Source organism: Saimiri boliviensis, chromosome 5 (genome assembly GCF_048565385.1).
Source record: "Saimiri boliviensis isolate mSaiBol1 chromosome 5, mSaiBol1.pri, whole genome shotgun sequence".
In the NCBI taxonomy this organism is placed as follows: domain Eukaryota; kingdom Metazoa; phylum Chordata; class Mammalia; order Primates; family Cebidae; genus Saimiri; species Saimiri boliviensis.
The window spans coordinates 71,198,621-71,224,278 of record NC_133453.1 but is presented as its reverse complement, the minus strand read 5'-3'; the positions used below and the strand labels follow the sequence as shown (position 1 = coordinate 71,224,278).

The 25,658-nt window shown below is 39.5% G+C and overlaps 1 protein-coding gene across 2 annotated transcripts in view; it reads left to right on the top strand.

Annotated features, from left to right (window-relative positions):
- The window catches only part of CERS6 (ceramide synthase 6), a 340,615-nt gene that overhangs the window by 136,018 nt on the left and 178,939 nt on the right, over positions 1-25,658 (top strand). The window lies entirely within an intron of this gene.

The window sequence follows — 25,658 nt, the reverse complement described above, 5'->3', positions numbered from 1 at the left end:
AATGTATTTTAGGACCTCTCACAACCCTTATGAGTCCTGACTTCCCTTCCAATGTTGTTCATTTTTTCTGTTTCTGTGGCCATATGTGAGATGTCTTCTGACCCAGCTTTCAAATCACTAATTCTCTTTCAACTATTTCTGTTTATTTTCTTCTCCTTCTAGTTTTTAATTTGGTTAATATATATTTTTATTTATAAAAGTCCTATTTTTATCTTTTAAAACCCTGCTTGGTCAGTTTTTACAGTTCCTTTTCTTTGCAGATACTTTTTTTCTGTGGTCTTTTATTTCTTTACATAGGGGAAGCATAGTTGTTTTACAATCTGTATTTGACAGTTCCAATATTTGTGGGTGTGTTTCTGATTCTGATTCATGGAACCTGTTTTTCATTGTGTGCTTAATTCTGTGGTACTCTTTGTTCTTAGGAAATACTGAGGAGAGAGAATCTTGAGGTCTAGGAGGAGGATGATTTTCTCAGAGAGTTTATGTTTATGCTCCTATCTAGCACGGACGATATCCCAGCCCAGGATTACCTCAGCCCAAGCACATGACTTCCCAGGACTCCCAGACCCACCTGGGCTAACTCCCCATGACCATAACCACTTCGGTCATGGGTCTCTTACCACAACTTCTCATGAGGTTATTTTCCATTCCCTTTTTCTCTTCTGCTTAGCACCAAGGTGACCATCCCAGAAGTTTCCTAGAATTGGGGGGTAGAGGTAGGGTTTATGTATAGCACACACTTATCCTATGGATGTTGTATCTTGGGGTTCAGTTTAATAGGCACAGTGTCTTCTGTAATATCCTCCACAGTAGGTGGGTGCTGGCCCTAGATTCCTCCCCCTTTCCTCCATGGTCTGCCGAAACAGGAACCCAGATTAACTCATGTTAGAGATGCCCTTGGGCCAGAAGGAACTGTGGTGTTCTACTTAGGTCTGTGGGTCCCTAGTTTCCCTTAGATTTTTATCCTGAGAGCATCTTACTATCTTGTCACCTCTGACACTTTTAAGGATATTTTTTAAATTGAGAAATTCAAGGATTTTTTTGTTTTTGTTTTTTTTTGTTTTTGAGACGGAATCCCCCTCTGTTGCCCAGGCTAGAGTTCAGTGGCACAATGTCGGCTCACTGCAACATTTGCCTCCCAGGTTCAAGCAGTTCTCCTGCCTCAGTGTCCCAAGTAGCTGGAACTACACCACACCAGCTAATTTTGTTTTTTATTTTAGTAGAGGTGGGCTTTCACCATGTTGCTCAGGCTAATCGCAAACTCCTGAGCTCAGATGATCCACCCACCTCGGCCTCCCAAAGTGCTGGGATTACAGGCGTGAGCCACTGCACCTGGCCGGCTTGAGCTGTTTTTAATAGAGAGCAAGGGATTGGTCTGACTAGCCTAGTCTGCTGTGTCTGGGAAAGGAAGTATTAATCATTTAGTAACTATCATCTAGTACTGAAAAAAATATGTGTGCTAAGTACACATAAGGTTTCAAATGTGGTCAGTAAAGGATTTTGAAAACTAGAATTTTTATACACCTTTATTTTATGTGATGCATTATTTTAATATTGATGTGAAGTTTAACAAGGGCAGTTTGGCCTTGTGTCCAGTGCATTTCCCAACTTTGACTGCAGTGGTTTCCTGAAGCTATGGGCTTTAGGTGCCTGGATTCACAGTGAGCTGGTGAAATAGCTGGTGATTTCATAGTGAGCCAGTGAAATAGCCATCCTTTCCAAGCACCCACAATGTCCAGTTATGGTATAGAAGGGCTTTGATGGGCATGGCCTCTGAAAGATGTGAAAGCTATAGATTAGCCTATATTCTTGTCTGGTGTATAGTGTGGGTAATAACTGACAAACATTTGCCAGAAAACAACGTAGGAAAGGCTTGCTGTTAACAAAGTAATGCATAGACAGACGTTCATTTAATCAAATTTGGCTGGCTTGAGAAAATGGTGGATACATGCAGAACAGATTGATCAGTTTGGTAGTGTTAAGCAGAAAATCTCTCTTATAGGACAGGAATCTTGTAAAATTTCGAACCTTAGAAATATACACTAATGGCAGTGTGGTGTAGGAATAGATAGAGATGGGGAGGTTGTCGAGACAGGTACAAAAAAGCAGCGTGTGGGAATTGACGGGCATTTTTTTTTGGCAAAGAAAGACTCCACTGAGAAAGTGATTGGGAAATGAACCAGCTAAGAAGAGTGTGAGCGAAGAAAACACTTTCATTCTGACATTCAAGAAGCAGCCCCACTCCAGTTTGGATGGGGCAAAACCTAACTGCAGTTGGTTTTTCAGCCAACTACAGAATCTTTGTAGCTTTCCTTCTTTTTCATTTACTCTCTCTTTCGAATTTGAGCAGTAGATTGCAGTTTAACCACATGCAATGAGCTGAGGCCTCTTGGGTGGCCTCCCTGGGTCTTAGACCAAACCAGTCATTAGGCTTTTAGAGAAGAATTTTTAAATGCCGTTCTTTAATATTATCACGGTTGTTTGAACTATGAGAAGAAGAAGATAATGAGCATGAAGCTAAACCTTTAGAGGACTAGTTAGTTGCAAGGCTACAGGGTCCATTTATTCCTATAATTTTACTTGCCTTCCTGCTCTGATGTATCATTATTTGTCATCCATGGATGTGAAATGCATTCTATCATTCAGTAAAATGAATGCTGAGTCTGTGCTGGTGCTTTGCGAGGCCTTGTGAATATTCTCTGTTTGGTGATTGTTGTAATGGCCTTTTGCCATCATGACAGCATCTGACATTTACTGAATACTTAGAATGTACCAAGATCACTTCTTTGGTCATCTTATTTAATCCTTCCAACATTCTAATTGTAGATGGTTTTACCCTAGTTTTTAAAAGGTTAAGCAGTTAACCCACGATATATAATAAGAGTCAGGATCTGTGTGTGACTGGCCCTAATGCCCATGCTTCCTAAGTAATTTCCTAAGTAATCAAGGTTGCCTTTAAGCTTGACTTTCTCCAAAGATGTAGGTATTTCTCATTCCTTTTATATGGCTGAGTCACAGACGTAGTGAATACTGCCAGTGAGCTGCAGTAAGACTGTATCTTTAAAAGAAAAATGTTTTTTAGGTTTCTCAACTTCCATGTTTTTGCTGTTTGCGTGATACCCCTCTGGAAATTAACAGACCTTTTGCAATTGGTTTTTCAGTAATATCTGTCTACGCAGAAAAAACTTCACAGTGGAGTCATGTGTAAAAGAGAAAGACAGACATAATGCTGTCATGATAAATAAGCCATGACCAAACTGTGTGTACCTATACACACAGCTTCTGTGGGTCTCACTGAGACTAAATTTGGCCACACATTTCCTAATTTCTTTTTACACAATTTCCCCATTTCACTGAAGACCTTTTCCCTAACATTGGTTTATCCCAATGTCTCTGTCAAAACAGAAAAAGGTGGGGTACCAGTCATTTGGAGTTTGATAACAGTATTTGAATTAAAATCTATTCATATACTTCAAAGCATTCTTTCACTAAAATTGGGAAGTGCTCATTGGCAGCTTGATGTGGAGAATTTAGGGCAAATTCCCTTTTTTACTCTAGACATTATCAAACAAAAATGGCTGTAAGAAATTTTTTTATTGGATTTTTGTTTTATGAGACAAAGTAGTTAAGAGCAAGGCTTGGATTATTTTTCTGTGAAATTGTTAGAGGAAGTAGAAAATATGTAAGTAAATATTATCTCTAGATTTATGGCTGCACTCATTGTCAATTTTGGAGCTCTCAGTGAAAGACACTGGCAGAAAGAGCAGGATTTTATCTCCTGTCTTAAGAATTTAACAAAAACAAATACCAGCTCCATATTTGCTGAGCTGTAAGAGGTGGTTGATTCTTCCACTTGAAGTGGTACTGAGAGTGCAAGTGGTGTGTGTTCCTTGACCCATGTCAAGAAACACACAACTCACTGTTTTTCTGGGGCCCAGCCATTAATAGCAGTGGAGATTCATGTTCACAGGATGCTGTGAATCAACAGCACCTGCTGGGTTCAGGTAGAATGAGTTTAAGACCATATTCTTGGTCACACCCCTTCCTTCATTCATTCATCTAACAGGTATTCATTGAGCACATATCATTTGCTGGGCAATAGGTGCAGGAGACAGTGATGGACGAGGCCTGGTGTCATCCCCAAGGAGCTCATGTTCTACATTCTTCTCCTATCCTTGTCTCTCCCTTGAAAAAGCATGGCCTAATGGTGAAATGCTCAGGCTGCACAGTCAGACAGATAAGAACTAAAACCTTCTGCTTACCAGATCTGTGATGTTGGCCAAGCCAAGTCTGCCTCAATAAGACTCCCTTTCTTCAGCCAGGCCCCTGGCACCAAGCAGCCTGAAAGTGCCCCAGCCCAGAAGCTAAGGCTCCCTTTCTTCATATACAACGTAGGTGGAAGGCAGATCATAGAGGGAGAGGGCTTTTCACAGTGCCTATGGTGTGGCAGATGTTCCCCGGATGTTACCTACCACCACTGAAGTTTTCTAATTGTTTTGATTACATTCTGACCCTAGGGTTTGAGGAAAAAAGAAAAGCATTTGAAATAAATGGGAAGGATATGGACCATAGATAAGCCAGAAGGAAGAACCTCGGGCTCATAAAGGCAGAGTGCAAGCTCATCAGGAAAATAGGTGGGCTGATCCTTCACAAATTTTGGGCCACGTGTCTCTCTATATGACTTCTTTCCCCTTCCAGGTATCATTGCAACCTGATTTCTTTAAGTTCAACTGTTGCACAATTAAGGAGGGAAACAAATGGTGGGACTTAACCTGAACCTTTTACTATCTTTTTTTTGAGACGGAGTTTTGCTCTTGTTACCCAGGCTGGAGTGCAATGGCCCGATCTCAGCTCACCACAACCTCCGCCTCCTGGGTTCAGGTAATTCTCCTGCCTCAGCCTCCTGAGTAGCTGGGATTACAGGCATGAGCCACCATGCCCAGCTAATTTTTTGTATTTTTAGTAGAGACGGGGTTTCACCTTGTTGACCAGGATGGTCTCGATCTCTTGTCCTTGTGATCCACCCACCTCCGCCTCCCAAAGTGCTGGGATTACAGGCTTGAGCCACCGCGCCCGGCCCCCCTTTTACTATCTTAAACGGCAGCAGTGCCTGGGCCAGGGAACCCAAAGGGAGAAACAGGTAATCTTTGTAGAATGTAGCTGTTATTGAGTGATCCTCTCAAATTTAAGCCTGCAGGAAAAGTTGCAGAAGGGCATTTAGATTCTACAGTATGAGTTACCTTGTGTGCTATCCTTGCTAATGGCAGGTTAAAATACTTTTTTTTTTTTTTTTTTTTTTGAGGCAAGGTCTTACTCTGTCACTCCGGCTGGAGCACGGTGGCATGAGCTTGGTTCACTGCAGCTTTGACCTCCCAGGCTCAAATGATTCTCCCATCTCAACCTCCCAGGTAGCTGGGATCATAGGCTTGCACCACCACACCTGGCTAATTTTTGTACTTTTTGTAGAAATGAGGTTTTCTGATGTTGTCCAGGCTGGTAAGACACCTTAAAAAAAAAAGAAAGAAAAAGAAAAAGGAAGCTTACCATGTGTAGTGCTGTCTTTTAGATAATCCATGATGACCCTTTGACTTAGAATTAAAGAAAATCAGGACTAAAACAGCATTTCTTCACTCTCTGAAAGTGTTTGTATAAAATATCTCTCATTTATTTATTTGATGGAAGCCATTTTATTTTCAGTGGAAATGAAGATCATTGCAAATCAGATTTTGTCCAAGGATATATAAGAGGTGTGCATTTTGTTGTTTTCCCTCTTTTTCTTGTATACTTTGAGGGAAGTTTCAGAAGGTTGTCCAATCTTCAAAAATAGCAAAGACCAAGACTGTGTTTATTGGAAATGTTTTAACTGTGGAGTTACCAGCACTAGACTCAGATAAAATGATTATTTGGGGGTCCATTTCACTTTTTCATTTTATTGTCCATAAGTTTCACAAGTTAATTGGTCTTATGGTTCTGAAATTCAGGTTTCAATTCTGGCTGTACTCCTGATAAGCACATGTCCCTGAGGAAATCCCTTAATTTTTTTGAGCATATTTTCTATCTTGAAAAATGAGAAGAATGTTGCATATCTCAGAGGGTAATTGTGAGATTTAAATAATATTAATATGTTAGATTTCTTGGCACATTCCTTGATATAGTAGGGGTCCTTAATAAATGTTTACTGAGGCTGGGCATGGTGGCTCACGCTGGTAATCCCAGCACTTTGGGATGCTGAGGTGGGCAGATTACCTGAGGTCAGGAGTTTGAGACCAGCCTGGCCAACATGGTGAAATCCCGTCTCTACTAAAAAGACAAATATCAACTGGGCATGGTGGTGTGCACCTTTAGTCCCAGCTATGCAGTGGGTAGGGGAGCTGAGACATGAGAATCATTTGAACCTAGGAGACAGAGATTACAGTGAGCCAAGATTGCCCCAGTGCACTCTAGCCTTGGCAATAGAGCAAGAGTCTGTCTCAAAAATAAATATAAAATAAAGTAAAATAAAAGGATATTGAAATTGAATCAGTATGTCTAGTTCCTTCATTCTCAAATACATATTATACTACAAGGTTTGCCTCTCTGCGGATTTCATGAAATTGTGTTACAAATGACCAGGGCTGACCCGAGGAGATCATATCCTGTGGTACTTACCAGTAGGGTAGAATACTGAGTGGTATGACATGATCATTTTGATGATGTGTTGGCTACACCAGTTCAGGAGCTAGAGATGGAGCTGAAAGTAAGTGCAGAGCAGTGCTGCTCCTTGCCAAGGGCCTTTGTGTAATGAAGGTTTTCTCGGCCTCTGCCTCAATGTCAAATAATGATTGTGTTACATGCTTTCTTTTCTGTTTTCTTTGGCCAGAGGTAGTTGCTAAGTGTCAGCTCCTGGCTGTGAAAAACTGTGTTTGCTTTTCTGGAAAGAATAGTTTGAGAAAAAAATGCTTCACTGAAGGCATACGGTATACAGGCAAAGTTAGTGTGATTAATATATGATATATAATATAAATAACAAAAATATTAATATATAATAATATATAAGTTTTTAAAGAACTTGAGGGCTTTTCATTTTAATGTATGGTTTTCTTAAATTGTATTTTGACAAGTGGAACATAATAATGATATAGTAGTATCACATTATTATTCTTGGCAAAATGTATTGAGCTCCTACTCTGGACAAGTACTGCTCTAGGTGCTTTGTTATTTAATTATATTTTAGAGACAGTGTCTCATGCCTCTTGTCCAGGCTGGAGTGCAGTAGTGCAGCTATAGCTCCCTGCAGCCTCAGCCTCCTGGGCTCAGTGATCCTCCCTCCTCAGCTCAGACTGAAGAGATGCGCCACCTTGCTGGGCTAATTTTCATTTTTTTTGTAGTGATTGGATCTTGCTATGTTGCCCAGGCTGGTCTCGACCTCCTGGCCTCAAGTGTTCCTCCTGTCTCAGCCTTCCAAAATGTTGGGATTACAGGCATGAGCCACTATACCTGGCCTTTTAAATTTTTATTTGTGGCAAAATAGACATAGCATAAACCTTACCATCTTAACCATTTTTAAGTGTTGAATTCGGTGGCTTCTAAGTACATTCACAGTGTTGTACAATGCAGCCATCACTCCAGAACTATTTTTATCTTACAAAACTGAAATTTTATACCCACTAAACTAATTTCCCATTTTTTCTACTCCCAGATCCCTCATAACCACCATTCTACTTTGTTTCTATGAATTTTGTGACTGTAACTACCTCATATAAGTGGATTCATAGAGCTTTTGTCCTTTTGTACCTGCCTTATTTCACTTAGCATAGTGTCCTCAAGTCCACCCATGTGTTGACGTCAGAATTTCCTTCTTAAAGGCTGAAGAATACTCCATCGTCTGTATATACCACATTGTTTATCTGTTTATTTGTCGATGGGCACTTGGGTCGCTTCCACCTCTTGGCTACGTGAATAATCCTCTTAAGAACCTGGATGTGCAAATACTTGTTCAAGACCCTGCTTTCAATTTTTTTTTTCTTTTTTTTTGAGACAGCGTCTTGCTCTGTTTACCAGGCTGGAGTGAAGTGGCGGACTTTGCTCACTGCAACTTTCATCTTCTGGGTTCAAGCAATTTGTGTGCCTCAGCCTGCTGAGTAGCTGGGACCACAGGCACGTGCCACCATGCCTGGCTAATTTAATGTATTTTTAGTAGAGACAGGGTTTCGCCATGTTTCCCAGGCTGGTCTCTAACTCCTGAGCTCAGGCAGTCTGCCTGCCTTGGCCTCCCAAAGTGCTAGGACTACAGCCTTTGCTTTCAGTTCTTTTGGGTACATACCCAGAAGCGGGATTGCTGGATCATATGGTAATTCTGTTTAACTTTTTCAGGAACCACCATATTTTCCATAGAAGCTGCACCATTTTGCATTCCGAGTGACAGTAAACAAAAGGTTTCAATTTCTTCACATTCTTGCCCATAACTTCTGCTTTGTTTTTTTTCCTTCCTTCCTCCTCTCTTTCTTTTGTAATAGACATCATAATAGGTAGGAGTTTTGGGCTTTATTTTAAATGTATTACTTTATTTAATCTCTTAAAATATTAGAGGTAGGTCATGTCATCTCCATTTGAAAGAAGAGGAAACAGGTGTAAAGGTGTTGGCTGCTGAGAACTGGAACTGGCATTTGAGTCAGGTAGCATGGTTCTCGGACCTGAGCTCCTACTGCCCTGTTGTCACTACCTCCCTCATTATATAATGATGCAGCAGGTTCAAACAGCAAAGAAAAGTTTGTGAAAGCAAGTGAGCTTTTTTTCCCCAGTTCCAATACCACACATGCCTTCTATTTAATCTCTGAAAATGCTGGCATTTTTCTTTCCAAATGTTGGGCGTATTTCTATGTTTTTACTTGTATTTTTTAAATATAATTTTTAAAGGGTTCATGCTTTTCATTTTGTTCTAATACTACTTCTTCCACTCTGCTTAATTTATTAAAGACATCATACATACATATAGATGTGTGATGGCTGTGCTTTGATTTGATCTTTTGGCCATTTTAAACTTAGTTCAGTAACAAATTTAAATAAGCTATCATACATACATATAGATGCATCTCATTCTAACTTATGATGGCATTTGGCAGAAATTTAACTTGGTAATGATTGCTTTAATGGTATAACCATTAGAAAGAGGGCTTTAAGGAACATTCTTATGTGCATATTTTATAGTTCATTTTTTCGGAATAAGTTCCAAGAAATGGAATTTCTGGGTAGAAAGACAATAAACTTTTTTTTATTTTTGAGCCTAGACTGAGAAGCTGACTCACACAGACCATGAGTTAACTAAGATCTAGCTATACAAAAGTCCTTGGCTGCCTCAAATTCATTAAGCAAGTACAGTACCTGGGAGAAGACTCCAGAACTGCTCAGTTGACTGATCAGAGAGGTTTCAGCTGGGCATAGCCTGCTTCAGGGAACCCAGCATATCAGCTAGACGTTTGACCCACTGGATTTGTCCAAATTACCAAGAGTGTTCTTGCTGTGAAATTACTTTCACCTGGGCAACTAGAGAGGCTATGGTCATAACTAAAAGAAATGAAGAGTGAAGCCTGTCCTTTGGTTTGAAGGCTGTGCTTTAATTTGATCTTTTGGCCATTTTAAACTCAGTTCAGTAACAAATTTAAATAAGCTATCATATAAATAATGTTATCAGAGAAAAATTACTACCAAAGTGATATTCGAAATAAACTATCAGACTTATATACACATACATACATATATGTATGTACTTCTGCATATACATCATGGGTAATTCCAGTGTATATCAGGGACATGATATTCCTATTAATGTAAGCCACTTGGAAGTAAAGTTTCTAAGTAAAATTGATTGCTTTTTTTAACCACCATTATGCAAGAGTATATAAAAATTACAGAATTTTAGAATGTAAAAACTTTTTTAGTATCATTAGTTAAATCATTTTTGAACATATAATTTGGTGTTTTTTGGTGTAGTTGTGGGATCATATTATGTATACAATTTTGTCTCCTGTTTTAAAGCACTTTACTTAAAAGTGTACTGTTAGTGGTGGACATTGTATTAAGCATCCTATTAATACATTGATTAACTTGTGTGATCTTTACAGCGCCCATCTGTGGTAGATTCTGTTTTTGTTCTCATTTTATAGGCAAGGAAACTGAGACATAGAGAATTGGAAGAACTTGCTCAAAGTCCATAACGAGGAAAGTGCATTACCACAAACACTAAAATAATGTGCCCATGTTCTCCACCTATAGAGAGACAGGTGGGATTTGCATCTTGCTGCCTCATGTGGCATTAACACCCCATGTTAGTGCCATCTCTTTCTATATGCTTGTTTCAGTAGCTATATAATATTGCATCTAATGGATGTCCCAAGGTTTATTTAATTATTCTCATATTATCTAGGACTACTCTTAATACATCTTTTATTATTATAAATGTCATAGGGCCATAAACATCTCTGTGTATGTTTTTCCCCTGCATTCTAGACTAGAGTTCAAGAAATTTAATTGCTGGATTAAAATAACTAAACTTCTTAAAAAGATAAAGATGACTTAAATTATTCAGAATTCTTTATATAGTATTGTTAGTGCCATTTCTCTTTGCCTCCAGAAGATAGCTCAAATGGCTTCACCATACACATTATAAAATTTCGTGTTGTCCCTAGACTGTCAGCTGCAGAAAATGACTGACAGAATGAGAGTTTGATACCCAAATTGAGATTACTGGCATTTAAACAAAATCATACTTTTAAATAACTTGGGTTAACAAGTTATTTATTGGGTTAACAAGTACAAGTTGAAATATTGAGTGATTAATGTTTACATAATCATTAGTTTTAACATTAGACTTAATCTTCAGGTCAACATTATTCACGAAAACCTTCATTGAAGAAAATTTATTGCTTTTCATAGTAGACCTTCCTTTTTCACTGACTGCATTTTATCATTTTAACTATTAGCCCTTGCAGTGCCCCTAGCAAAAGACTTTTTTTGCCCTTAGGGCGTTCCTTGGTTTAATTGATCGTTATTGAGGTTCATAAAAGTAGATTCTAGAAAGATTTAAAGTATAAATGCTTGATTTCTGTGAAGTGCTATTCAAAAAGAAGAGTAACCTGGACCTGCTGAACCTTCCGTAGATTTTTAGACAAGGAGACTGTGGGGGGAGAAGTACAAGCCCTTTCTAATGGAATAGAGTGAATCTCTGCATGGACCCTCAATGCTGGGATACCAAATACATCAGAGCAGGGAATACCAGGATTGAGGCATTCTTTTAAGTTGGACCCCAGGGTGCCCAACCCTTCACTTTGTGCGTCACCAACTTACAACTGAGTGCCAAAAATTGCATATAAGACAATCCTGATGAAACTTTGGATTTAGGAGGGGGAATTAGATGAGAATAAAATCAATGCTCCAAATGGGAGGAATGTGTATTATGACATGTAGTTGATTTACCAAAAGCCACAGGGCTTCAAATGGAATGAAATAACAATGATTTTAAGGATAAGTAGGTTTAGTGGAGGAGGTGGTGTTTCAGAAAGACCAGAGAGAATGGACTGAATTTTGAGTAGCAGAAAATAGAGAATGGAAAGACTATTCCAGCTGCGGGCAGAGGCACAGCCCAGGAAAGCACTGGAGTGCCTGAGCTGCCCCACTGGCTGGAGCTCAGGACCTGGGAAAGGGAGGCAAGGCTGGAGAAGCAGATGGGGGCAACTGGGGAGGGCTCTGGAAGCAGCAGCAGAGCCTTGACCAGGGCAGCAATGGCAGTCATTGAGGATTTTTGAGCCAGAAGGATATTTGATAGGAGATTACATCAAGCTGGTTAAGCAGCAGCATGCAGCGTGGGGTGAAGGCAGGCCGTTGGTGTGGTTCCCTGCAGAATTAGCAGGAATGAAATGCTGGGGACAGTGAGGAGGAGCAATTTCAGGAATAGTGGAAGCTTACTGTGTGCAGTGACTAATCGGCATTTACCCCTGTGCAGCAGGGTGGAGGAACAGATTTTCCTCAGCTGTTATGCTGCTGTGAGTTGGAAGAAAGGACTGGGAGACCATCAATATTATGACAAAAAAATGCCCATTCCTCTAATAACAGCTTCATGAATGTGGCCCATTTTGGGTGTTACGATGTATATTAGTTCCTACTGCTGTAACAACAAATGACTACAAACGTAGTGGCTTAAAACAACACAAATATACAGTATTATCTTACGGTTCTAGGGGCCAGGAGTCCAAATGGTTTCACTGGGATAAACTCAGGGTGTCAACATAGCTGTGTTACCTCTGGAAAGCTGTATTGCTTTAGAGGAGAATTTGTTCTACTTTAATCTGGATTCACTTGGGATTGTTGACCCTTCCTCCACTTTGAAAGCTAGCAGTATAACATCTTCCAATCTCTCTCTCTCTCTCTCTCTCTCTCTCTCTCTGACACTCCTATTTCCTCTGACCCTGTTGCCTCCCTTTTTGTCCCTTGTAAGAACTTCTGTGATTACACTGTGTTCACCCAGAATGTCGGGATAATGTCACATCTCAAAATTTTAAATTTAATCACACCTGCAAAGCCTATCTGACTGTGTAAGGTGATACGCTTGCAGGTTCTGAAGATTAGGTGACCACACCATTTTTGTTGTGAGTACCTGGTGGGAATGAAAATGACCAGTCTGCAAGTACTCTCAATTTGGAACCCCCAGCTTTCTGGATTAATCCCATAAGTGGCAAAGTGGCTTAAATAGGGGAATAAAAGAGGCATTGTGTGCCTGCTGTCATGATCATCATTTGCATCTTTATAACTTTTGAGTTTCTGTGTATTTTGTTTTGTTTTGTTTTCTCCCTATTGGGACAGTAATCTTTCTTTACACAAAATAGAAGGTATTAGCTCATTCTCCAGTTACTTATTATAAATGAGCCTTTTAACTGTGAAGAATTTGTGACAATCTCAGGTCTGGAGATTCTGGAAATTTCTTCTCCCTTTTTTAATAGTATAAAACAACTTTTTCAAAGGTTCTAGTTCTCTTTTAGAACCTAATGCAACATTTTCCCTGGAATAATCTGTATTTATACATGTCTCCTAAGTTTGCATAAAATCTCTAGTGTTTCATGGAAACCCTAAACTAAGTCTCCTTTGTCTGAGTACAGTAATGCCTGTTGCCAGGCAAACTTGAACCAGCCCTAACGATGACCAGGAATACCCTGTTACTCTGTTTTGTGTGACAACAAGAACCAAGAATGGTACTGCTACAATGGTTTTGGTTGTACTTTCAACTTTTACCAATATGTGATGTTTTTGTTTTTATTTAAAACTTTCAAAATTATTTTAGATTCTGTACCTTTGGGCTTATGTTAATATTCATGATTATTTCATTTCATATGCAGATAACATCATGAATACTTCCCTATTAAGAGTAAATATGCTTTGTAAAAATACTATTATTATAGTTATAAGAGTTATTTCTAAAGCAGAGTTCATAAAATTTCCCAAGCCCTTTATTATTAGTATCTTATGTAAATCACTTGGTGCTTTCATGCTTTCTTTAGTGACTCATTCATCAAATTGAGGTACTTGTTGTAAAGGTTAAATTCATTCATGGCAGCTGTGGTGGCTCACACTTGTAATCCCAGCACTTCGGGAGGCTGAGGCAGGAAGGTCGCTTGAGCCGAGCTTGTTACAACATAGGGAGACTAATGTCTCTATAAAAAAATAAATAAGCCGGGCACGCTGGTGTGTGCCTATGATCCCAGATACTAGGGAGACTGAAGCGGGACGACTGCTCGAGCCTGGGAGGCTGAGGTTGCAGTGAGCTGCGATCACACCACTGTCCTCTAGCCTCAGTGACAGAGTAAGAGCCTGTCTTAAAAAAAAAAAAATATGTACTGCATGCCTGTCTGCTCCAAGCATTGTCTAGTCTCTGGGATACCCCCTTTCTACTCCAATGTAATTTCTACTTACCCTTCAAAGCCCAACTGAAGTCATCTTATTACCATGAGCCCTTTCTACTATTCTTTCTCACATTAATCTCTTCAGAGGTTCTTCCCTGAGCCCCTGTGGAACTAATAATGAACACTACTCATTTTAGCCATTAGCCACTCTTTAGGATTATTCTCTACTTGTTTCGTGTATCTTAATGTTTATTTGCTCCCCAGCTAGACTGCTTGTGTAGGCAGGCTATGTTCAGTGAATATATGGTGGTTTGCTAATTGATTCAAAGTGAATCTGAGGAATACAATTCCTTTCTTTGAGATTAAGAGCATTGCCTAGTGCTGTTGCAGGGCTGTGAGGATGCAGGTGCAGTAGCTTGCAGGTAACGCTCAGGTTCAACAAGGCATCATGAAGGAAAGTGACCATTGCCCTCTACTGGAGTTTAGCCATCTGTCTTGCATAGACAGAAGCACCCTAACACTCAAAGCATTTCACAGTTGGCTTTTTAAAAAAAGTTTGCAGGGCCCAGTTTCTGCAGCTTTTACTGCAGGAAGCATTAAATGAGAGGACAAGGAGCAGATGCATCCTATGCAGTGCTTCAGAATAATTTCACTCCCAGCTCCTAACTGTCAGATGGTGAGATGTTTGGGAGAGTATTTTCTATCTGAAGAAAGTAATTACTTATTGTTTAGTCTGAGCTTTTAGCCCACATTTCCCTTTCATGTGGTTTTTGCTTGAGAGTTCTTGGACCAAGGTTAGATTGAATGTTGAGCACTTTGGGCAATGTAAAAATCAGTGAATGAAAGAAAAAGGTATAAAGACTACAATTGCATTCATTCCTTTCTCTCTTTACTCTTTTTTATACAGCATCTCCTTACACTGGATTATATGTAATACCAGTTTTAATTGACTGATTTTAGTTACAGCATTAAAATGTAAACTTAACATAATGCTGTTGGTACTTCTGAAGACCATCTCTCATTTAACATTTTTAATGTACATTCAGATATATTGTAGCAAATGAATTGTAATGTGTTCAATTTATACTCTCTTCACCTTGTCTTTATACACACATCAAATAACACCTAATGTTTGACTAACATGAATATTGCCTTATAATTGGAAAAAAGTTATGTTGCTGTTTGCATAGGATTTGTGGAGAATCTTATGAGAAGAATTCTATGTTTTTTCTTTTTGGTAGACCTTATTGTTCAGTGTAAGTAGACTTAAGTGGACTTCATATCTTCTTCCAGATGTAAAGAAAACGTGCCCAAATTGGCAAGACGTTAAAAATGATCATTAGGCCAGGCATGGTGGCTCATGCCTGTAATTCCAGCATTTTGGGAGGCCGAGGCAGGAGGATCGCTTGAGCCCAGTAATTCAACATGAGCCTGGGCAACAAAGTGAGACTGTCAAAAAAAAAAGAAAAGATAAATAAAACTTATCATTAAACTGCAAACATTCAATATTTGTTGGCAAATGAGTGGCTTTGGTTTTGGATCTTACTGAGGGTACCAAGTTTCTTGCTGATCACTGGGTCATGTGAAATGGGACCTTAATAGGATGGAGACTAGATTATGTGTGTGGGGAGGAGGGGGTTGTCTTTTTCTTGGTGCAGTTTTTACCAGGCTTCCCAGCGTCCTTCCAGAATTTGTTCAGGGAATGTAGATGATTGGCTTTGGCCGAACATAACGTGAGTGGGAAAATGTGAGATTAAAAGAAAAGCTCACATTCAGTACACTGGCTTTTTTACTTGCCTTCATTCATTAAACCATTGTTTCAGGTCCTCATCCCTTTTTTTGTGAGATGGAATCTCACTCTGTCGTCCAGACTGGAGTGCAGTGGTGCAGTCTCAGCTTACTGCAACCTCCGCCTCCCTGGTTCAAGTGATTCTCCTGCCTCAGCTTCCCGAGTAGTAGAATTAAAGGCACCTGCCACCATGCCCGGCAAATTTTCTTGTATTTTTAATAGAGACAGTTTTTTACCATGTTGTCCACGCTGTTTGAGAACGCTTGGCTTCAAGTGATCCAGCCGCCTTGGCCTTCCAAAGTGCTGGAATTACAGACGCGAGTCACCACTCCCGGCCCCCATCCCTTTGCTGATACACAAAATTTCAAGTTGAGAGTTAATGCTCTGGGAGTTCATTGAACTTTTTGTTTGCTATAATAGAAACTGAGTGTGAGAATTTTTTTATTGTGGCAAAAATGCGTATACTCTATTTGCTGTAAAATATAATGCTCCAATCATGGTGTCTTTCCTGCTTCTTGAGCTCCAAGAGCTGAACATTGAAGTCAGTGTTCTGACTTATCTCTGTCTAACTTTCACACTGCTGTGAGTTTAGCTTTCTCGTGTTAGGCCCCTGTTGACTTCATCAGGGATGGCGACACGTTTGAAAGGCCTTAAGAAGAGACCTGGAGCCAGTGAACAAGACATAGGATTTTATTGTAGGGAACTTACATACAGGGAGAGTCTAGTGGCAGCAGGTTGGACAGGAGAGCATTATTTATTATATATATTGCATGCCTGTAAAAAGTATACAATTTATATAATATTTAAAGCATCCTCTCTTGAACAACTTCTGCCTGGCAACCTTCATTTAATCCAAAACAAAAGGTACCATTCCCCTGCACATGCACTTTCCACGGATAGGCCAGAGGTTCAGATGTGCCACATAGGTAAGTAATGAATCTATGGGATGGCCACGCCCAGATTCCTTAGCTCAGAATTCTGAAGACACATTCAGGTGTGTCCGCCTTACAGGGTCATTCTCAGGGTATGCTTAAGTTACGATATTGTTGTCAGGTGCATCTGTCATACAAGCTTCTACTTTTTTCAATTCCTGGATACCATAGATGGTTGAAGGTAGGCTGCCCTTAGATATGAGACACATCCTCCAGTTTGACAACGACACAAAATATTCCGGGGCCACCTTGAATATATAAAGTTTTAGAGATGAGACAATTGATATGTATATTAATAACATTAATATGTTTATTCAGACATAATGCTTTTCCTATTCACTTTCATGAAATAATTTATTCAAAGCCTGTATTTGCATCTTTGACATCATGTATTTGTCAGCAGAGCTACTTCAGAGTCATCTAGGACAGTGTGCCAGAGTACCTTCTATTCCCTCTCATCTAAATTGCATAGACTTTAATGTGTTTGGTATCCATGTAAGAAGTTATTCTATAAATGTTCACCCAGGCCTTAGCATTCTTTCCCTCTCCTTCAGACGTTTTTTTGTCCTTTATCTCTAGGTGTATATTGAGGGTCTTCCACATGTAACTCTTTTCTGTCCTCCCTTTAAGAGGGATCTTTAAAAAGCTTGTTTACAGTGACATCTAATACAGTTACGAAGTCACCACCCTAGAGATAATGACTTCAGTATTTGTTAAATTTCTTTGCTCCCTTAAAATAGCTATTTCCATCAGCTGACCTTCTTGAGCATCTCAAACTGGCATTGACTGAAGTTGTTTCAGATTTGAGTGTCTTCAAAGAATACCTCCTTGTTCTAAATAAAGTGCTTGAGAGAGTAGTCTATAAATAAGAGACTGTAATGATGTGAATATATGGCAGCCTCTCTTTTGGAAGGAAGAGAAAACATATCTTCAGTTTATATGTGGCATAGTAGTTAACCAGAGGGTTTTCTTTCTTTTTTTTTTTTTCTTTTCCTCATCTACTGGCCAAATTGTTTATTTCCTTGTTATACATTCCTATGTATTTTTGATGGTAAAAAGAATAATGGCAAGGGCAAAACAATAGTGATTTCCTGGAATGTAGGAAATTTAAATAGGCTAATGATTATCACATGGTATTTTTAAACCCTAAATAATTAATATGTGGCAATACAAGAATATGATGCCATCATAGCAAATAAAACTACAGGGCTAATGAAAAAAAAAGTCCCAATTCCCCAACCAGTACAGAAAGAAAAATTAATCACATAGCTTACAAGATTGTCTTTAATCTTCACGCCTGCAATATAGAGCTATCCCTTAATCTTAAATCTTAATTTCTATTTAAAGTGTGTCAAATATTGCAGTGATACAACATAGAACAATTAATGTGAACATTTTGTTTTTATAATCTGTTAAATTTGGGAAGCGCAGGTATAGAAGAATCTCACTGGAACATGGTCAGAACTAATTCACCTCTCTTGAGGCCTCTTCTGCCTCTCTAGCAAGAGAAACACATGTCAGAAGAGGCTCAGGAGAGGAAGCAGGCTGTGGTAATAACAGCACTTGACATTTGAGTAGCTCTGTGATTTTCAAGGAACTTTTGTGAGCATTGTTTAATTCCATCTTCACAACAACTCTGAGATGTAGACTAGGATATTAGAGGCATACCCTACTCTTCTGCCTCCTCTGTTTTCTTTTCAACATTTAAGGAAATGTTGCCCTAAAAGCTTTAGCAGACTGACTCAGGTTACCTTGTAGAGCATGGGAAAACAGGCTGCTTCTCTGGGTGGAGGAAAAATCTTGGTACAGTTGTGCTCTCTGTGATTCTTTTTTCTCCTCAATCCTCTCAAATCTTATTTCTCACTCCTGTTCCTTCCAGGGACATGGCAAACAAGTTGTGAATGTATTTCCAAGGTGATTATCCTAGAAATGCTTCCCATGGCTTGTTCCTTTTTGAAAAAGGGCAGTAAATTCTTATCCTTTCTATATTTTCCCCTTTGCATTTTTACTCTTGCCCCAACTAAGAATTTAGGCACACTTAATGAACAAAGGAAATACCAATTCATTTTAAAATGAACATTGTCAGAGTAAATCCAACTGTGAGTGCTGGGGTTTATTATCTTGTCCTGAAAGGCTTCTGAGTTTAAGTAGGTTAGTGACTCCTGTACCGCTAAATCTGTTTAGATTAGAAAACATTGTTCTTGAGAGATAACTTCAGGAAAGAGATCATTTGCTGACATTTATTTGAGATCTGTGTAACATTTATTTGAGACCTTTATGTTGGCTTTATAGCTGCTATATAGGTTATAGGTTATAGATTTAGGTTGAAGACCATCTATCAATCCTTCCAAGTTATAAAGTACCTACTTTATTAAGAATATTATCTTGAACTTCACATGTGGAACTTGATTGACAGTCTTGGGTAAATTTAATTAAATGTCACAAATATTTATGGAATTCCAAATATGAAGAGGAAGTAGGGCTGGTGATGTAGAGATGAGCTCTTTGCCTTCAAGGAGGTTAACACACTGGTAGTAAGCCTAAGACAAGAACAAAAATGACTTTAAGAGAGTCATCTTATTCCTTCTAAGAGAAGGAAAAAAATGCAAAAAGAGAAATATGAAGTAAGCCCTTGAAGGGTTCAAAGGAGGGAGTGTGCATGTCAGGTTGGGAAAATCAGTATGACCTCCACAGTTTAGGATGGGCCCTGGGGGAAGCGTGATATTTTGGTGGTATCATATGGAAGAAAGGTCTTCCAGTGAAAGAAACAGCATGAGCAAAGCATGGAAGTAGGCAAGTATAGGGTGTATTTGGGAAACCAGAACTTAGTTCCGATTGGCAGGAAGAAAACGGAGTAGGTGATTGTGAACATAGCACTTTCCAGAGAGTGATGAATATATCTGTGACCATTAGGTGAATTTTGACTTTCAGGGGAACTAGGGAGAAAACTCCTTTCCCTCAAAGATGTTTTGAAGGAAGGGAAGAAGGGAACTAGCTGATACGTTGCTTCAATTATGTCAAACTTGATTTGACAAAGAGATGTCTTTATTGTATCTTGACCTTTCTCCTTTTATCTAGAACCTTGCTATCAAGAAGCCACTATGCAGGAGGGACACAGAAATCCCTCTGCACACCTATTGCCCTCATTTCCTCCAGCCAACCCTCTGCTGTTCTTCAAAGATATGCTTCTAGCTTCCTTATAGATTAGCAAGAATTTTAATACTTGATAATGCTTTAATGTGTGATTCGACCTAGTGATATTTGCATTTTTATAGCCAATAGTTCATTTTTATAGCCAATAATTCCTTATCCAAGATTTTTTTTTTTTTGGTCTCTAGTAGTATAATTTCCAGATATTGACAATGTACTGGTGGGGATTCAGTACCAGAATGGGCTTTGAAGTCAAAATCATCTAGGGTAAAATCTGACCTCCCTTCGATAAACTTAAGAGTCACTTGACTGATGATATGGCTATGGGGATAGAATGATGCTTACCTCCTTGGATTGTTATAGCATTTGTAACTTGCACACTGAAGGCCTTAATACATGCTGGTTTCCCTTCCCCTTCTTCCTTTCCTTTCTCTCCATAAACATTGTAGGTGGCAGTAGGGTCTCCTTAGTCATGGGTAAACTATCCAACTTATTCTGCAGTAAACTACCATACGTCTCTTAAAGCAAGAGGAAAATCCCTGAAAATTTATATTCTTTCCCCAGGTCCTTTTCATATATCCTCTCAACCTACAAATGTTTCTGCAGTTCAACCCCTTGGCATCTCACTCACTCTGAAACCTAAAGGTACCTTGATAGTATCTATCTTGTGTGTTTTCCTGAGTGGTGGTGATTTGTACATTTATTCCATCTCACTTCTTGACTGGAGGTTCTAGACTGTAAATGTTCCTTAAAGGCATCTTTCCATTTCCTATGGTATCTAACACAATGCTTCATACTTATTAAATCTTAGGATTGAATTAAATTGATCTAATAGTGCCTTGCTAATGGTCACATGTAAATGGTAGCCAAGTTTAGCTCCTACTTTTCTATGATATTGAGCAAAGTTAACTGCCACTCAATTACTATTTACCAATAAACTACAAAATGTTTTCAATGGGTCTAGAAGTATTAGACCCTAACAGACTTCATGGATAGATGTCCACTACCCTCTAGAGCCAATACAGAATGATTACCATGGAATGCAAAGCTTCTCTGTCAGTTTCCTCACACTCCCCACCACTGAGTACTTATTACACTTCAGCCTACGCCCTGTGATTCAACCAGGCAAATTGGATAGATGTAAACCCTTTCACAAAAGTAGATAAAAATATACATTGTCAGCTGACATAACAGGTGGCTTTCTTTTACCACCTAGAATTCCGTAAAAAAATGTTGGCACGGTCTCCCACATGAGGTCACAGCCTAATCTGGGAAACAGTTTCAAACCTACCCCTGTACAATTATGACTCTCAGTACAACAGATCTGTTTCTCTCCCTGATGTTAATTCATGATTTAAATTAAACTTAATTTGCATTTGTCAATAGTATTGCGTGCTTATCTGCTGGCTGCTTGTGGACCTCTGCTTTCTGAAGACAAAGGCTAATGATGAATTCTGATTAAACAATTTATTAGCACTAGTATTCTCATAGTTCAGCCATCTCATTTTGTAGAGGAGAATGCTGAACATTCTCAGGTAGACACCGGTTTCTTGGCCTTATCTTTTTTGTTTGTTTGTTTCTTTGTTTGAGACAGTCTCACTCTGTCACCCAGGCTGAAGTGCAGTGGTGTGATCTCTACTCACTGCAACCTCCGCCTCCTGGGTTCAAGCGATGCTTCTGCCTCAGCCTCCTGAGTAGCTGGGACTATAGGCTTGTGCCACCATGCCTAGTTAATTTTTATAGTTTTAGTAGAGACAGGGTTTCACCATGTTGGCCAGGACCATTCTTGAACTCCTGACCTCAGGTGATCTGCCTGCCCCAGCCTCCCATAGCGCTGAGATTACAGGTATGAGCCACTATGCCCAGCCCTCTTGGCCTTATCTTGATACCCTTTAAAAAAACAAATTTTATTCATAGATCTTATGTTAGCATTCAATATTGAGCTTGAAAATACATTTTTCAGTGACTTCCAGAGAAGGAAACACAAATGAAGTAAAATTTATTGCCCTTTGAAACCACAAAAATCATGAATATCTTAAGTGAAACACCAAGTCAGAAAGGTTAAGTTAGACAGGGTTCTGAGAGGCAATCAGTATGCTGTACACATATTTCAGCAGTAATAGAAGAAGTGGGGATTGCAGATAGCAAGGGTATTCCACAGTATAAGCATTGCGCAATTCTTTTTTCTTTTTCTCTCATTTAGAAAATATAAGGGAGTTGATTTTCAAATCAACTGATATATTGAAAATCAATTTAGCAAAATTAAGTATTTAAAAATGTAAAAAAGTATTTAAAACATCTATGAGTGGAACTAAGATAAAGATACATGAATTACTTGCCTGATACAGCACTTTCTCTATAATTTTAGTACCTTTGCTAAATGTGTAAGTACTTAAATGATGTTGGCCCATTGAAAGAAGCAATAGCTATGATTTAATCCAAGTCTTATAGCTTAATAAATTTTTTAAAATCACCCAGATTACCTACCTATGTGGATAGACTTTTTACAAAGGAGCACGTAGTTAAATAACATTTTTGAGCATCCAGAATTATGCAGTGTTAGTATTCAGAGAATTTAATAACGTAAATGTTATTAAAACTATGTAGTTTGCTCCCAGGAAAAGAGAAGAAGTATCTATGCATGTAGAGTGGCCAATGGGTATAAATGAACTGGAATTCATTAATGTCATGATTTGACATCAAAAACAGGGAAAAATCTGATCTAGTGAAGTTCGGGGTGGTAGTTATTTGTGTGTGCATAAAGGAATGGGGCTTGGGGTTTGACCTGGGTAGCCACTCTTTGATTCTTGGACAGTATTTTATTCCCAGCCCCAGCCTCTCGGTCCTGAATAGGTCACCATTCAAAAATACAGGTTCCTGTAGTGCTGTAATTTCAAGGAAATTTTTTGGGGGCACCAATGAGTCTCCAGATCAGAATTTGCATGTTGCAGCGAATTTATTCCATGAACTTAACGTTTTGTAAAATGCCTAGATGATCTACGTCTACATAGCTATCCCATCTTCCACTTCAGTATCCCCATGTAGTGAGCCTGTAACAATGATCTTTTGTTCTATTGAAGGAGGAACAGAAGCTCAAAGTTCCTGATTTCTTTATTACTCAGTTGCTGCTCCTTGGGTTTGCCCTTTAAATATCCATGTGATGTTTTAGCACCATGATATTTTTGCTGAGTATCTTATTTTAGAAAAGAGAAGTGGAATGTGCCCCAAGGCCTCACTGGGGATGGGAAGAAGTGGGACTCTCCTTTCATATTTGAACATTTCCCTTTCCAGCAGCCCCATGGAATCACCCTGAGAGACTTAAATGGCTACTTGTGTTCCCTTGGTAAGTGAGGGATCTGAAAGAGCTGCTAGGTAACCCAATGAATATTTGCAACTTTTATGGGAAATAACTATAGAGAACGACTATCAATAGGTATGTAGGTAGATGAACATCTGGGAATTGATTCTGAAACAACTGAAAAATCAAAGGATGATTTAGCTTAATAGCGCCTTGATTTTACAAGAGATTTTAATGTTCATGATTAAACTGGCTGTGCCAGATTTCACTGAAGGCCATTTATTCGGCATTGGCTGTAGCCTTCCCAGCAGGCATTCCAGTACACTTTCAGCATCTTTCAGATGGGGCTACAGGTGTAGCTCAGCCTCTTGGAAGGTCCTGTTCTTTCACAGCTGCCAGTGGGAGACCTGATTGTAATTATAGTTTTCATGATGTCATGTCTTTAAAAGCTAAAACTAGGCTATAGTTGTTGGCCTAATGCCTGAAGAACCATGGCTGTTAGGAGCTTAAAGAGTTTCCTGAGGAGTCGCTTGGTCCTGAAGCCAGGTTCGTTTAAGAAATGGAGTTAAGACAGTTGAGCCTAGTTTGTGGGCTGATTATGTTCTTTCTATTCGGTAGTCTGTATCCAAGCCTGTCTCTAGCTCGGAATCTCTTCATTTTATTGACCTAGAGCCTGAGATCAGTAGTGAAACCATAAAACTTTTTGGTTTACTTTTGCAGTGGAACTATGGAGAACTGTTATTAGATAGGATTTGATATTAAAATGAAAACTTGTTAGAAGGAAAAATCTGTTTGACAAAGTAATTCTCAATCTGTCAGAGAAGATGAAACAAAGATTTAAATATTTTTACTTTCCTTGGAGCCAACCCTAATTAAGATACACTTGATTTTAGTCCTTTTCCCTAAACCCTATTTTCTGGCCAACTTGCAAGTTATAAGCAATTTCTGCTGTAGAACACAACTTTTTCAAGGGTCTTCTTCTACATTGCCACAGGAAAGTGTTCAAAAATATTTGTAGGGTGGGGTATGTGTGTGACAGAGACAGATTGAAGTAGAGCAGTTGTGTACATTGGTGTGTGTTTGAAGTATGTGTGGGTTGGGGTTGGTAAACTAGGGTCAGTCAACCAAATTTGGCTACCTGCCAGTTTTTGTATGACTTGTGAAATAAGAAGGGTAATGTAGTTTGGATCTGTGTCCCCAGCCAAATCTCATGTTGAAATGTAATTCTCAATGCTGTAGGTGGGGCATGGGGAGGTGAATGAATCATGGGGACAGTTTCTCATGGTTTAACATCATCCCTCCTTGGTACTGTCATCATGATAGTGAGTTCTTATGAGATTTGGTGGTTTAAAAGCGTGTGGCACCTACCCTCTCTGTCTTGCTCCAGCTTTGGCCCTGTAAGATGTGCCTGCTTCCCTTTCACCTTCTGCCCTGATAGTAACTTTCTTGAGTTCTCCGTAGAAGCAGAACCCACTGTACTTCCTGCCCAGCCTGTAGAACAGTAAGCCAATCAAACATGTTTTCTTTATAAATGACACAGTCTCACTTATTTCTTTATAGCATTGTGAGAACAGACTAATACAAAAAATTGGTACTGAGAGTGGAGTATTGATATAAAAATACCTGAAAATGTGGTAGCAGCCTTGGAACTGGGTAAGGGGCTTCTCAGAAGAAGCCCTCAAAACTGTTTCAACATCTGCCATTACCCAGTTTAACAAGTTACAGGAAGGTGAGGAAAGTTTGGAACTTCTTAGAGATTTGTTGAATGCTTGTGACCCAACTAATAGTGATATGGACAGAGATGGCCAAACTGATGAGGTATCAGATGGGTGTGAGGAACTTACTGGGAACTGGAGTGAAGGTCATTTTTGTTATGCTTTAGCAAAGAACTTTGAGGCATTGTGCCCCTGCCCTGGGCATCTGTGGAACTTTGAACTTGAGCATGATGATTCAGGGAATCTGGCAGAAGAAATTTCTCAGCAGCAAAGTGTTCAAGATGTAGCCTGGCTGCTTCTAACATCCTGTGCTCATATGTGTGAGCAAAGAAATTATATCAAATGGGAACTTACATAGTATTTAAAAGGGAAGCAGAGCCTAAAAGTTTGGAAAATTTGCAACATGGCCATGTGGTAGAAAAGAAAAGCCCATTTTCAGGGGAGGGATTCAAGCAGGCTGTAGAAATTTGTGTAAAGAGGAGCCAAATGCTAATAGCCAGGACAATGGGGAGAAGGCCTCAGAGGCATTCATGGCACCCCCTCCCATTACAGACCCAGAGGCCTAGGAAGGAAGAATGGTTTGCTGGGCTAGGCCCAGGACCCCACTGCCATTCACAGCCTTGGGACACTGCTCCCTACATCTCAGCTGCCCCAGTTCCAGCCATGGCTCAAAGGGGTCCAGGTACATCTTGAGACACTGCTTCAGAGCTGCCAGTCATGTGCCTTTTTGGCTTCCTCATGGTGTTAAGCCTGCAGGTACACAGAGTGTAAGATTTGAGGCTTGAGAGCCTCCACCTAGATTTCAGAGGATGTATGGAAAAGCCTGGATGTCCAGGAAGAAGCCTGCTGCAGGGACAGAGCCCTCATGGAGACCCTCTATTAGGGCAGTGCAGAGGGGAAATGGAG